Source organism: Aquila chrysaetos, chromosome 17 (assembly GCF_900496995.4).
Source record: "Aquila chrysaetos chrysaetos chromosome 17, bAquChr1.4, whole genome shotgun sequence".
Classification (NCBI taxonomy): Eukaryota; Metazoa; Chordata; class Aves; order Accipitriformes; family Accipitridae; genus Aquila; species Aquila chrysaetos.
The window spans coordinates 65,780-79,346 of NC_044020.1; the positions used below are offsets into that span (position 1 = coordinate 65,780).

Here is a 13,567-nt window from a genome sequence, read left to right on the forward strand (position 1 = left end):
TTTAAGTACAGCAGATTGATTGCTGCCAAGGGACAAATTCCCAGTAGCTGGTTGGTTTCAAGCACTGAAGTACTGACATATTGATCTATTTATGGTGATTTATTAGTAATAGCCCTGTACCCCAAACTCTCTTATGCAGTTATACAAGTAAAAAAGCATGCTATTGCTAGCTTCACTGATTTCTTTCAGAGGATATATAGAGGATATTCCTCTATATAAAGCCCACATTGAAAGCATATGCTGCAAACTATAGTGGACAGGAAAATAAAAGTGATCACAGGGCAGCATGTATCACGTAACCAGCTCCAGCACGCTGTCTCCCAGGCTTTGGGTTTGCGGGCGGCAGGCAGGTCTGGGGTACCATTGGGGCCTGCAGACCAGTTCTTCCTCTGCGACAAGGACCAGCTCCTTCCTTGCTCCAGCAGCCCAGAGCAGGGGAAGGATCCCTGCAAGGAGAGGGGGGAAATCTGGTGAGTGCAGAGCTGTTGGTGTTGGGTGCGGGCACTGCTTGGGCAGCCCACAGTGGGGTCAGCGGAAGCAGAGAGTCACTTAATGACCACAGGGAAGCCCCCACCTCTCCAGTGCTTGGATCCCTAATGGGTCTTCTGCCCTTTGTCACACAAACTGCTTGATGTCCCCCTGCCTGAGGAAAGCTGCCCTCTCATCCCTGCCCTCTGCACAAAGCTGCGGAGGTGATGAGCTTATCCCCTGGTTTGACCTGCTGTGGAAGGAGAACGGGACTTACAAAAAGGAAGGGGCTCAATGAGGGGCTGAACCACAGATCTGCACCCTGCAGACATTTCCCGGTGGACATGTCCCTCCCTTGAGTCCCATCCACAAACTTTGCTTGCCTTGGAGATGGTCCCAGGGAGTCACAAGGGTTTAAATGAGCTGCCCACGTGGGAAGAGTTGACGTAGGATATGAACATCCTGCCATCCCGAGGCTCTGCTCAACAGCAGCAGACCCATCCAGGTACCTCGTGTGGTATACTTTTCCTTTGGTGTTCCCTAATTTCATGTTGAATTTCACTGATGGGAATGAGTTACTGATGTCTGAAATAGCAGCTGATGTATTAAGCTCCAAAAATGCTGTGATGGCTTAAGCTGTTTTCTCTCCCCTTGCTCCAAGCACGTGCCTGTTGCGCTCCTTATCCCAGAGCTCTCCAGCCCTGCAGAAGGGCACAGATAGATGCTGGCTCTTTACCCACCACAGTCTGGGGCCAGTGTGGTAGTTTAAATGGAAATCTTCGTTTAAGTTAATAAGCCAAGCTATGAGTGGTTGAAAAAGTGGTGTGCATCTGCTCCAGGGATTAACCTGAAGCAGAATTTGGGTAGTGGGGCTGCTGGAGTGTTAAATCATCCCCACGTGAACCACTGCCGTTCAGCTGGAAGCAGCCCCAGGCACACACCATGCATCAGCTCCAAGTGGTGCACATTTGTATCACTTTATTTGCAACTAATGAAATAGCTAGAAACATTTATTGCATATAAATTATATATGAGCACCCATCATACAAATAAACTCTTTCCTGTCTCAGCTTTCCATTTCCTCCTTAATCAGAAAGTCATTTATATTTGGGACAAATTCAGGAGTCTCTGCTTGATCCCATCCCCTGGGCCTGTTTTGGTTAACGAGGGAGGCGAGCTACTCTCCAGGTCTCTACAAAACCCATACATGCCTTTAGAGTAGGTACCTATTTTAATGTATGAAGCAGCAGGGGAAGGAGAGGAGTTTCTCTCCAGCTCTTATCTAGACTTAACCTTCCTTCACTTGGAAAATCTGGCACATTCCCCATAGGCTGGGACAAAATAATAGCAAAAAGCAGAAGTAATCTGACACTTGTAATTACAGGCCTACCAACTCCTTATTGACCTCAGATAGAATAAGGAAATAGCACATACAAGGATCATTTAAAAACAAGGGAAGAGTTCTAGTTAATGCTAAGTCTCCTGTGTTTATGGAAAAGAATCCATAAAACTGCTTGGTAACTTTTGGAGATGTAATTTATAGGTTTGGGTTATGGATTTGGTTGATAAATGTAAAAGCTGTTGACGTAATAGGGCTCTAGCAAGGAATTTGATACAGTCTTACACTGTGTTTTGATTTTTTAAAAACTGGAGTGATACCAAATTAACAAATTTTGTAGTAATTGGATCGAAAATTGACTACCTAGCAAGTGTCAAAATGTTAAAGTTGGTACAAGTACATAATGTGTTTTTGAACCAGCCCAATGGTGAGTTACTCAATGCAGGCCACACTTCTGGTCTGGCAGCTCTGTCCGTGGAAGAAGCAATGCCAGCAAAGTCTTGACTCATGGTGTAGGAGCAGCTGAACATGAGCAGTGCAACACTGCAGTCAGAAAGGCTAATTCCACCCTCAGATGTATAAGCAGGGAATGTGGAGCAGGTGTAATGAGATTATATTGCAGGAGATTATATTGTACTTGCTAATTTCATGGATGTGATTACTGGTGTGAAGGAATTCCCAGTTTTGACATCTACGATTCAAGGAGGAAGTTTACAAGTTGGAGAGGCTTCCTGCAAGAGCTCTGAGGCGTGTTAAGGGGTTGGAAGACATCTTATGGGGGGGAAGCAGTTAGGACTGATATGATCAAAGCCTAAATATATCAGTGTAGGATTAAATTTTTGCTCCTCTAATTGCTGCTCTGCCTAACAATGGTACAAGAAAGAACAGTCTAGAGATGAGGTATACATTTTATAATGGAGAAAGTAATTAAATACTTGAGCAGTTTACTTAGAGTGGTGGCAGCTTCCCAACCATTGGCAGTTTTTTAATTGAGCTGGGATGTTTAACAAAACAACGATTAATGTGACAGAGTCCTTTGTCCTGTGATCATCTGGAAAGTAGACAGGTCTGGAAATTAGTCTAGTGCAACAGACACCGCTGTCAGTTGGTATCAGCCTGCAATGCTTCTGCTACAACTGCTCCCAAAATTATAGCCCATAGCTATAATCTTTCTTGCCTTGTATGTTGTTTTTCTTCATTTAGAGGTTCAGCTTCCTCAGCTAAGGAAGCTCCTGCATCTAGGTCCAGCAATGACTTAGGACCTTTCTGCTGTGGAGTCTGCGTCTTGGATCGCTCCCTGTGCTCCTTTGGGGTGGCCTCTCGCGGCTGTTTTTGTTTGCTTTGGGGAAAACCCTGAAGCAGGTGGGCATAGGTCAGAACTCAGTGCCTGTCTCCTCTGAGTGGGGTTCAGCATCACCTCCCATCGCAGTGTGGGGGAACAAATCTGGGGAAGCATGGGCAGGACTGAGGTTACATCTTCCAGGTGAAGGATTCTGAGCAGAGGGCTCCAGGCAAGGTCCGCCACTTTTGGACAGCACTCCAGGAACACGTCCTGAAAATGTGGGATAACGGGGAGAAGCAGTAGGCCTTAGGGACACAGTGAAATCCTTAACTGAGTGTTGTGGTTTAACCCTAGCCGGCAACTAAGCACCATATAGCTGCTCGCTCACTCCCTCACCCCCAGCAGGATGGGGGAGAGAATCGGGGGGAAAATAAAGTAAAAGTGGGAAAACTTGTGGCTTGAGATAAAGACGGTTTAACAGGTAAAGCAAAAGCCGCATGTGCAAGCAAAGCAAAACAAGGAATTCATTCACCACTTCCCACCGGCAGGCAGGTGTTCAGCCATCTCCAGGAAAGCAGGGCTCCATCACACATAACAGTGACTTGGGCAAACACCATCACTCCGAATGTGTCCCCCCTTCCTCCTTCTTCCCCTAGTTTTGTATGCTAAGCATGACATCATATGGTATGGAATATCCCTTGGGTCAGCTGTGTCCCCTCCCAACTCCTTGTGCACCCCTAGCCTACTCGCTGGTGGGGTGGGGTGAGAAGCAGAAAAGGCCTTGACTCTGTGTAAGCACTGCTCAGCAATAACTAACACATCCCTGTGTTATCAACACTGTTTTCAGCACAAATCCAAAACGTAGCCCCATACTAGCTACTGTGAAGAAAATTAACTCTATCCCAGCCAAAACCAGCACACTGAGCTTCTTCCTCCACGTCTAGTGGGCAGCAATGTTAGGAGGAGTTAGCTGAGGTGGTCACGGATTTATGGGGCCACAGAGCCCCAGGGAGCTCACACCTGAGTCCATTGGTGCAGTGGCCTGGTACCTCGTTTGCCCTGTCTCAGGTTGTCCTCTGTTACTGCTCTAGGGTATTTGACATATAGGCCAGATTCAGAGGTGAGGGAGCGGTTTGCTGTACAGTTATAAAAGGCTGTTTGTTTTCTCTGCAGCTGCTTAAATCTGACCTAAGTATCTTCCAGACTATGCAGCCTGGTGCTTTCTTTGAAAACCCAGAAGGTCACTGACTGCTGGGTCTTCCTCCCTCAAATGAACCAGGGGGCATATGCAGAGTCATAACTGCACTGGCAAAGTATGAGCACTGCCTTCCCTTTTTTCCTCTCCTCTGCTTTTGGAGTTTGGCAATAACAAACATACAAGGAACTGCTAGACTTGTGTCCTCACAGAAGTAACCGTGCATATTATTAAAACCTGAAGCAAAAGATTTGGTACACTTTAATCTCAGCTTTTTGGGCCTATGTGATTGTAGGGAAAGGAGCTGGTTGTGCCCACCTGCCCTGCTTTGCACAGGGAAGCCCCTTCCTTGAAACGGCAGCCTGAACAGCCCCCAGCAAAGCATCCCACAGTCCCACTGGGCTGCCTCTGCCCAGCACTGCAGCCACTGCTCACTGCAGCTCACCTCCGGGCCGTTGCACCCTGTAGCAGCCACCCTGCAAAGAAGCCTAGCCTCCCGATGGCAACCGCTGTGCCCGAGGTTCAGCAGCGCACCGGCTTGCTCGGCTTCCCAGCTTCACCTCCTGACCTTGCTGCCTGCAGGCACGTCGGGTTGCACGTTGCCCGTCGGTGCTGGGAGAACGGGCCCGTCGCCCATTCCCTGCTGCTTTGTGAGCCTCAGGCTCAGCCAAGAAGTGTGCAGGAGCCCTTTGCCGGGCTGGCAGCGCAGGCTGAAGCACCCGAGGACGGTGTCTGCCGCGGCTGTGGGGGAAAGCCGGAACAGCAGAGGGTGTTGCAGACTGGAATGAAGGCGCATCGGCAGTAGTCTGGGGGGTGCCCATTGCACGGCTGGCTATGGCTCCCCATTCTCGAGCCCTCCACAACCTGCAGCGTTGCTGGGTACAGGAGCGCACCAGCTCCGTGCCAGAGGTGGAGCCTGCAAGCATCAGCGCACAGCTCCCCGCAGCCGAGCTAGGTCACTCTGTTCTGGGCAGCCCCTGTACCTTCGCTTTCCTGGAAAGCAGTTTCTCTTCGTTACTGAGAAGAGCCCTGCTCTCAGAGGGGAAGGAGGGGCCTGGCCACCACTTCACACGAAGGGGCCACTACTTGTGCCAATTTTTCTCACAAGAGTTGAACTAATACACCCTCCGTTAGCTCTAAACCACAGAAAGTTTTTTTTGTTTGTTTGTTTTTTTCAGGGGGGAGCAGAAGAAGGGGGTCGGGGTATTTTTGCGTGTTGGTTTTGTCCTCCTGGTTTTCTCTTTTTGTGGTGGTGTTGGTTTTTTTTTTTTCTTCTTAATGCTTTGCTGTTAGCATCCTAAAAGGAGGCTTTTAGAAAGTTATGAGAGAGACCACCTAGAAAGGGGAGGAAGGGTCAAAAGGGAAAAACCACCTAAGACTGTATGCAGTCAAAAAGGGAAAAACCACCTAAGACTGTATGCAGTCAAAGCTTGTACATTTTGTACTGTTTGCAGGCAGGACTCGCAGCACATCAGGAGATAGTGGCATTAATTTCCTACCCACCCCCCAAGCATCCTTCCATCCTCCTCTCTATACAAAATCTCATGCACTGCCTGCGTCACCTCTCATGCTAGGGTACCCAGGCCTGCTCCATGCTTTCTTCTCTCCCTTTCCTTCCCATTTGACCACCTGGCAGGAACCCCTCAGGTTATGTCTGGGGCACTCAGATCACTCCATCACCAGGACAGTTTCACCTCCTACTCACATCCCATCCACAAAGCCAGCATGCATACCAGTAGGCAACAGCACATTTGGTGCTGGCTGGGGGCCCAGTAAGGCACTGAGCCCCTAAATAATCAGTCACTCATCATCTGGAGATGGTGCTCCAGCCCCAGCTGAGCTTCCACTCACAGGTTTGCTGACTGAAGGACAAAGTAGTACTGACATATCTAATGTGTTCACCCATCTTCCCACCCCTGTGCTCTCTATGTTCTTCTCCTTTCACTTCTCTGTACCTCTCTTCCTTTCTTCTGCAGATTTTCAGTGCTTCATTCTCTCCACCTCAGTTCTTTCCCTCCACATTACCCTCTCCCTTCCTCTGGGGCAATGCATGCCTTTTGCTTTCCCAGAAAACCATCTTTATTCAGCAGTTTGCAGTGACCTGCTGACCCAAACTAGCCAAAGGGATATTCCATACCATAGAACATCATGCTCAGTATGTAAATTGGGGGGAGTTGGCTGGGAGGGGCAGATCGCTGCTCAGGCATCGGTCAGCAGGTAGTGAGCAACTGCACTGTACATCCCTTGTATTTTGGGGGAGTTTATTTTTATCTTTTTTTGTTGTTATATTCCTTTTCTTTACTATTATTATTATATTTTATTATTTTTATTATATTTTATTTTACTTTAGTTATTAAACCATTCTTATCTCAACCCATGAGTTTTACTTTTTTTTTTTTTTCTTCAATTCTCCTCCCCATCATACTGGGAGGGGGGAGGAGTGAGCGAGGAGCTGCGTGGTGCTTAGTTGCTGGCTGGGGTTAAACCACGACACCTGCCCCAAAATACCTTTCTTCTTTCCACACCTCCCAAACTGGCAGGGGCAAATAGGCAGCTTGTGGCTCTTTCTACTTTGTGCAGGCTGTAAGAAATCCACATGCTGAGAAAGAGCTGTTAGGGTGTTACTGGCTCTTGGGCTGTTGGATATCAACATCTTTAAACTTACCAAAGACTTGGGGGTTGCTGAAGAGCAAGCAGAGAAATGCCACAAAGCAGAACTACGATCCAAAGGTAGAATGAACTCAGACCTACCGCCCTCAGCAGCTGGACTTCAGACAAAACTCTCTGGAAATGGTTCATTCCATCAGCAGGTCTATCAATTAATGGTTTCATGTTTAATGTTTATTAAAGTTTTAGTATCAGGGATAGTGAGGGTATATGTATCCTTAGGCAGAGGAAAAAATGAGGGGTAGGATAAAACTTGTAAATCATAAGAACAAATCGTGGCCTCTTCTCAGGAACTATTCCTCTCCACACTGGCATCAGTATCCTGGGCATCTCAGAAGCCCTGTCTTTAGGATGGATCCAGCTTTCTCCAGAGATGCACCAGTGGGCAGTGTTCAAAGCGAGTTGCTCATGGCAGGACCATTACCCTGCCTGCATCCTCACTGTCATTACAGAGAGACTTTCAGGTGGGTATCTGTATGCTGAAAGCAGTTGGGAAAAAAAGCATCAATCCAGTGGTGAGAGCATGGGGAACCTCTGGGTTCTAGGGAATTTACTTGTATTCTTTTTTTTTTTAAGAAAACTCACTTAAAGGCAGGATTTGTTTTTCACCTTTAAAACATCCAGGCTTGGTTTCAGGCTAGCAGGGAAGAAATACAGTACTAGCGAAGCCAGTGCTGGAGCACAGTTTGATTGCTGTCTCCTCCTTTTGTATCACAGGACACAAAGCTACTTCAGCATCCTTGTGTTTTCCACCTATAACAAAGCCACCTCAGAGGTACCTTGACCCTGAACACATTTTGGGCCCTGTGAGTCAAATCCAAGCTTTGGAAAATTGTGGTCAATAGCGCCATTGTGATATGCCTCACCAGCTTTTACTGCTGAAGAGGATTGCTGCAATATGCTTCACCTGTAACTGCTGTGAGGTCACGGTTTCAAGTGGACGAGAGAGAGAAGAGCGAGACCCACAAACAATCTCTGAGCAGTGAGGCTGGTTGTTACTTTTTGCAGGCAAAGATGAAGAGGACGAATAAAAGGCAGAATTAGACTAGTCCATTTAATGTTAAGGGAAGGTGGCTGGTAGAGTCTATGAAGTCACCCAATAAATGCTATAAATATCCACAGAGGGAAACGGACTCCCTACTAGGCAACTGTAAAGCAAACCACAGGATATTTTTCAAGCTGCCATCCAAAAATACAAAGAAAAGTGTGACAAGCCTACTTAAAAACCAAAAATGGAACAGATGAGCACTTCGTCTCTGCTGTGATTTAGGGCTCCAGTGGCAGGTCCTCCCACTGAAGCCTCCCTGAAAAAGAATGAAGCGCTTTGCCCAGACTCTTATGGAAGTTCAGAAATTCTTCTGTGGTCAGCAACATCTTCATGCTTGGTTGAAAGAAAAAACAAGGACTGATGTCTCAATACTCAGTGGAACATCTAGCAAAGCTGCAGATCAGATTCAGTGGTGTGTTTCTGACTGCTTCGTGCTCCCTAGCAATGCAAAGCAGCTGTAAAGCTTTTTTAGTCAGCTACTCAACCCAGAGTTACAGCTGCTTTGCATCACCAGACTGGAGCAGAACAGTCAGAGCATGTCTGCATTGGTGTTTGCATACAGCTTTTTCAACAGGGCAATTCACCTGGCACGCATGCACCAGGGAGTGCACACAGCAGTCTCAGTGGGATCTGGAGAAAGTATACAGGTGAATAAGAATGCCGATGATCCAATCCAGTCATAGCCTAATTGCAGGCTAGGCCTTTAACAGCTATGGGGTTTGTACTGAATTCCAAAGTTTCTCTTTTCTCCTATTTCATCTATTCTCTTTGAGCAGTAACATGCTTATGGTATGCACCATGTGGTGTGCTACTTGTATTTTACATCATAAAATTTCTGCGTGTTTTCCCATTTTTTCCCCATGATTTCCAGTATTTTCATTCAACCCCCCAAGGCAACAGCGTGTGTTTTTAGGCATGCTCTTCAAGTCTGCGTTATGCTGCCAGACGTGCTGCACTGCCAGGGTGCCTGGCGCCCTTCTGGGGGCTCCTGTAGTGCTGGAGAGGAGCTGGGAGAACTCTGGTAGTGAAGGTGAAGGCCGAGACAGCCTTCCCGTTTTGCCGCTGGTGGAAAGGGCCCTCGTTTACTGGCTCTGCTGCCCCGGGCCTGTGGATAGAACCCCGCCCCGGTGTTTCACAGCTCTGCTACACCAGCCCTGGGCATAGCCCCAGCTCTCCCCGGTGCTTGCGAGCTCCGATGCCCCAGCCCAGAGTTGGCGGGCAGCAGACGGTAACTGGGAGGAGGGGGACAGAGCCCCGGTCCCCCGCTGTCGCCGTCGGGGGACGCCGCCGCCTCCCCAGGGCGACGCGTGGCCCCGGTGGGTGCCGGGGGGTGGTGGATGCTGCGGTGCCGTCCCGGTGGGGTTCCTCTGCTGGTCTGCAGTGGAAGGGCTTTCACAGCCTCTTCCCCACCCCCCCCAGTCCGGCCAACTTTTCTTTTAAAAAAAACCAAACTTTTTTCTTCTTTACTTTTTTTTTTCCCCCTTGCAAGAGCCACGCTGTGGAAAGACGGGGTGGTGGAGGAGGGAGAAACCCCTCCCCTTCCCCTCCCCCGTGGCTCCTTCCTCGGAAAAGAAACACTTGGGGGGTTTCCTCCCCTCCACTCCCCTTCCCTCCGCGCCGCTCCGCTCCCTGGAGCCGAAGCCGAAGCCGCCGCCGGGGCGCCCGCGCGCCCCGCGGCCGAGGAAGGCCCGGCGGACAGCCGCGCCGCCTCCGGTAAGCCGCGCACGCCGGCCCCTTTGTGAGTTGAGGGGCCGGGGGGGGGGATGCGGAGCGCGGCGGCGGCGGGTGGCAAGACAGCGGGGCCGCCTCCGTTTCGCTTTGGGGCGGGAGAGCGGCGGCGGGGGCAGGGCCGGGCAGCGCCGCTGTCGCCCCGGCACTGAGCGCTCGCTCGCACCGGCGGCAGCGCCGCCCGCCCGCGGCCCCGGAGGTGCCGAGAGTAAGTTGTGCGGCGTTAACCGAAAACGGCCTTTTTTTTTTGGGGGGGGGGGGGGGTGGGTGTTGTCTGTCTGTATCCTCCGGTCCCCCCTTGGTTTCTTACAAGGGCGGGAGCCGGGAAGTGCAGCCCCCCCTCTGCTTTGGCTCCGAGGGCGTCGGGGCTGTTGCTGGCTGGGGAAGAGGGAGCGTGCTGGGGCTTGGGGTGCCTTCCCCAGGAGGGTCAGGGGAGGATTTGGGATGCTGGCAACTCACTGCCGGCCCTGAAGGGAGCCATGTGCTGTGCTGGGAGCAGCCTGGGAGGCTCCGTGAGGCTTGGGGCTTGTCCTGCTGTCAAGGTGTTCTCCACAGCATTAGGGCAGGGAGATGCTTGTTTTAAAGCGAAACCTGCAAATTATGTAATGTCTCAAGTGGGACTGTAGGGAAGCAGATGCACGGGTCCAGGGAGCGGGTAACTTGGTCTTCATGCCACTTTTTTCCCTTCACATAAACCACTAGAGAAGTGGCGCGCAGAGCGTTACGCTTAGTCTTAGCTGCCTGCCAGCATTGAAGGCGTTACGGGGAAACGGGGTAACCGTGAAGCAGGAGTGTACGTGCCCATTGGGGTTGCCCTTGAAAGGCAGAGGCGCTCACCGTCCTCCAGACCTGGCATAGTCAGAACGCAGCCTCACACCTGCCTTTTCTCAGAAGATCGGTGCTGCACGCACATGAAAAGCCTCGTCGGCAAAGGTTATCGCTAAAACCTCCTCCTTTATGCAATCTGAGTCATGGTGCTCGCAGCCATGTAGGATCAGCTACTCACTTTTTCCCACAAACACACACGCTCTTACTGAGAATTTTGGAATAGTTACCACCTAAAACCTCAGCTTGTGTTCCTCATAGGATGGGGTTTTTTTCCTTTTTTTTTTTTTAATTTAGTTTAAGTGTGTATTCCTTCCTGCTCAATAGAAGCTTGGAAACAGGATCTGGATGAACCCTGGAGGTAACTGAGAGGAACTCAAGAATGTTAAATTAATGTCCCTGGTTTTTTTTCTTCCCCTGCATGGGTGAAGGAGGGGGATGTGGCTTGACCATTGTTCTGGAAAGTTGAGGGTAATGAGTATTGTTAGCAAGCTGCTATTTAGGACTGTGTGGTCCAGACAGTGCCGTTTGCTAGTTCTAGTCCTTGCAGCTCTCAGAGAACTTAAATGAAAAACCCAGTCACATGTTGACTGTGCTCAACTCTGTAAAATGGGGTGGGTTCAGAAATAACTAGTTTCCTCATGTTTCATTCCCTGTTGACTGTGCCCTTAAGAGGGTATGCAGACATATCTTCTTTCTCCAAACAATTGTGACTGCAGTTCAGATGCTGCATGAACGTCAAATAGCCCATTCAGTCACAGCGGGGCTGTGGTCATGTGCTTAAAAATTATGCACATGCACAGAAGTTTGTGGGACTGAGGCTTTATTATCACATAATGTTGGTCTTAGTTGAATCAAGTTACGATGAGATGTGGCCAGTCGCTGCAGATGAAGCCAAGCTTTGTTTCTGTGTTCGTGAGCGATTCTGCTGGGTATGTGATTTAAAATGTAGTTGTTGAAGTATGGATTTTTGTTCCCTCCGGAGTGGAAGGCTCTTGGGCACAAACCCGTGGGATTACTGGAGTGCCAACCTCCCACACAGGTTCCCATCTTTTCCTGAGCTAGACTGGGATCTGGGCCTTTGTTATTTCTGTGCTTCTTGTTATCATTCAGTATGTCATATGTCCTTCAATAACCTGGCTTGCTTATCATTTACTTAAATGTAGTGGGGTTGAGAGGCAGCACGAGGCTTTTGTTTAAGATTGCATTGGAACGCACAGGTAAACTGTACTGGTGTCCCAAAAAGCAGGCATAGAGGAGCACCAGGGAAAGGCTGAGCTTCTGCAAATCCTCCCAGGTGTGTGTCCCTGCCATGTCTGCTCAGAGAGGGCCAAATTCAGTTTCCAGATGACAGCTTCAAACGTGTAGCCAGTGCCTCTTACCCTCAATCCAACTGGGATTTCTGTGAAGTTGGTGGTTGGTTTGTGCAAGGATAGAGCTGGAGTTGGGTGGTGTAAATTCTTAGTTGCTGTCGCTAATACTGTGGTTGCATTGCTGAGAAACAAAGGAGAAAATGTGCCTTTGGAGCTATGTTTCTTCCCTTGCTCCTCTTTCTCTCCGTCCCCACTGGGGTTTTGCTCTTTCCTCCAAGTCTTTCCCTGCAGCTCCTTGCCACCCCCATCACCCCCTACCACCCACAGGCTTCTCTCTCCTGGTTTCTCCTACCTTAGTTTGGTCAGCAATAAACAGATAGTGCCAATATTTAAATATGACATCATTTGGATTAGGTTGACACTATGGTTAGATTAATAAAAGCTGTGGGGAGGTGGCATGTTCCTGAGCCGTTATTCCAGGCCGCTGTAGACCTCAGCTAGCGGTACTTGCAAAAAGCTTGCAAGCCAGGGGAGGTGGGCACCTGCATCTCTTTCTGTAAATGAAGATGTGGATGGTACAAGAGCTGAGTCTGCCATGCAGGGATCATCTTTTTACAGAGTAAAGGTATTAAGAGTGTGTGTCATTAGGAGGCATCATATATTTATTTAATGCAACTAAATGCTGCATTAATTAGATCCTTGATTACATGTAAGTAGAGGCAGAAGGCAGGCATGATATCAACCTACCCTCTTCTACCCTGTCAATCTACTTTGCTACTGCCTGCTCTTCTGGTTTGCATTTGTGCATATCCTGGAGCCTTCTGCCTCAGTAAAGCATTTATTAGCTCACCATTTTGCTGAAATCAGTCTTGGACCCTTAAAAAAAAAGAAAAAGTGCAGTGGTGTTTGATGTAGCAGGATTTGGTGGCTTTGTGTTAGTGAGTGGTCAAAATGACTCGAGTAAAATGCATTTCCCCCTGCCTCGACCAAGTGCAAGATTTCAAGTTAAGATTTAGAAGTGAGAGGTATAGAAAGTCCTACTTCTTAAACCTCTGGGAATCTCTGCTTCTGTTTGATAGGTATTTAACAGTATAAAAATGTTAATGCAGCTTTAGTAAAATCGCTAAATGCTGGTTTCATGTTGTCTTTGGAGACTTTAGAGCTGCCCCCTTATTTTTGTCCTCTTCAGTGGAGAAATGAAAAGGCCTGTGTGCACTTCACAGGAAATGAGTGTCTGATACAGGCTTGCAGGCTGCACATTTCCAAGAACTGCTCTCAAGGTATTTTGATAATGCACATTCTCTCTGCCTTCTCCCTTCCTGCTCCTCATGCGCTTCTGTGCCTCTCTCTGCTTGTTCTCAAACACAGGTGAAGGACGAGGGAAAGAATTGAACAGTGCCAATATTAAGTTTACAAATAGGCTGCTTTAGCTTTACATCAGCTCTCTTTGGGAGCTGTGGCTGGCAAAATTGGGTTGTCAGCATTCAGTTCCCTTTGTCTAAGCAGAGGGGTTTTGTCCTCCCCGTCATCCCCTGCAAATGCTGAAGAAAAATTTTGACTTCAGATTGTGACTTGTCCAACAGAGGTTTTTGTGTGTGTGTGTGTGTGATTCTGCAGTTCAGAAACAGCTTGGGTCTACTTTCACGCTTCCTCGGTAGCAAAGTTAATTTGGAAAATTAGGCTAAGGCTGTCAGGGAAGAAA

The 13,567-nt window shown here is 48.8% G+C and overlaps 1 protein-coding gene across 6 annotated transcripts in view; it reads left to right on the forward strand.

The window, feature by feature from the left end:
• Positions 1-13,567, forward strand: part of LOC115352708 (suppressor of cytokine signaling 1-like) — a 28,797-nt gene that overhangs the window by 2,021 nt on the left and 13,209 nt on the right. Inside the window, exon 1 of one of the 6 annotated variants that reach the window (XM_030041283.1) lies at positions 2-973. The exons of 2 other annotated variants lie outside the window; for them this stretch is intronic. The gene's annotated coding sequence lies outside the window, so the exon portion shown is untranslated. Of the gene's footprint in view, position 1; positions 974-9,427; positions 9,713-9,821; positions 9,936-11,400; positions 11,485-13,567 lie in introns of those variants that run through there. 3 more of the 6 variants (XM_030041282.1, XM_030041278.1, XM_030041284.1) reach the window with 3 other exon arrangements.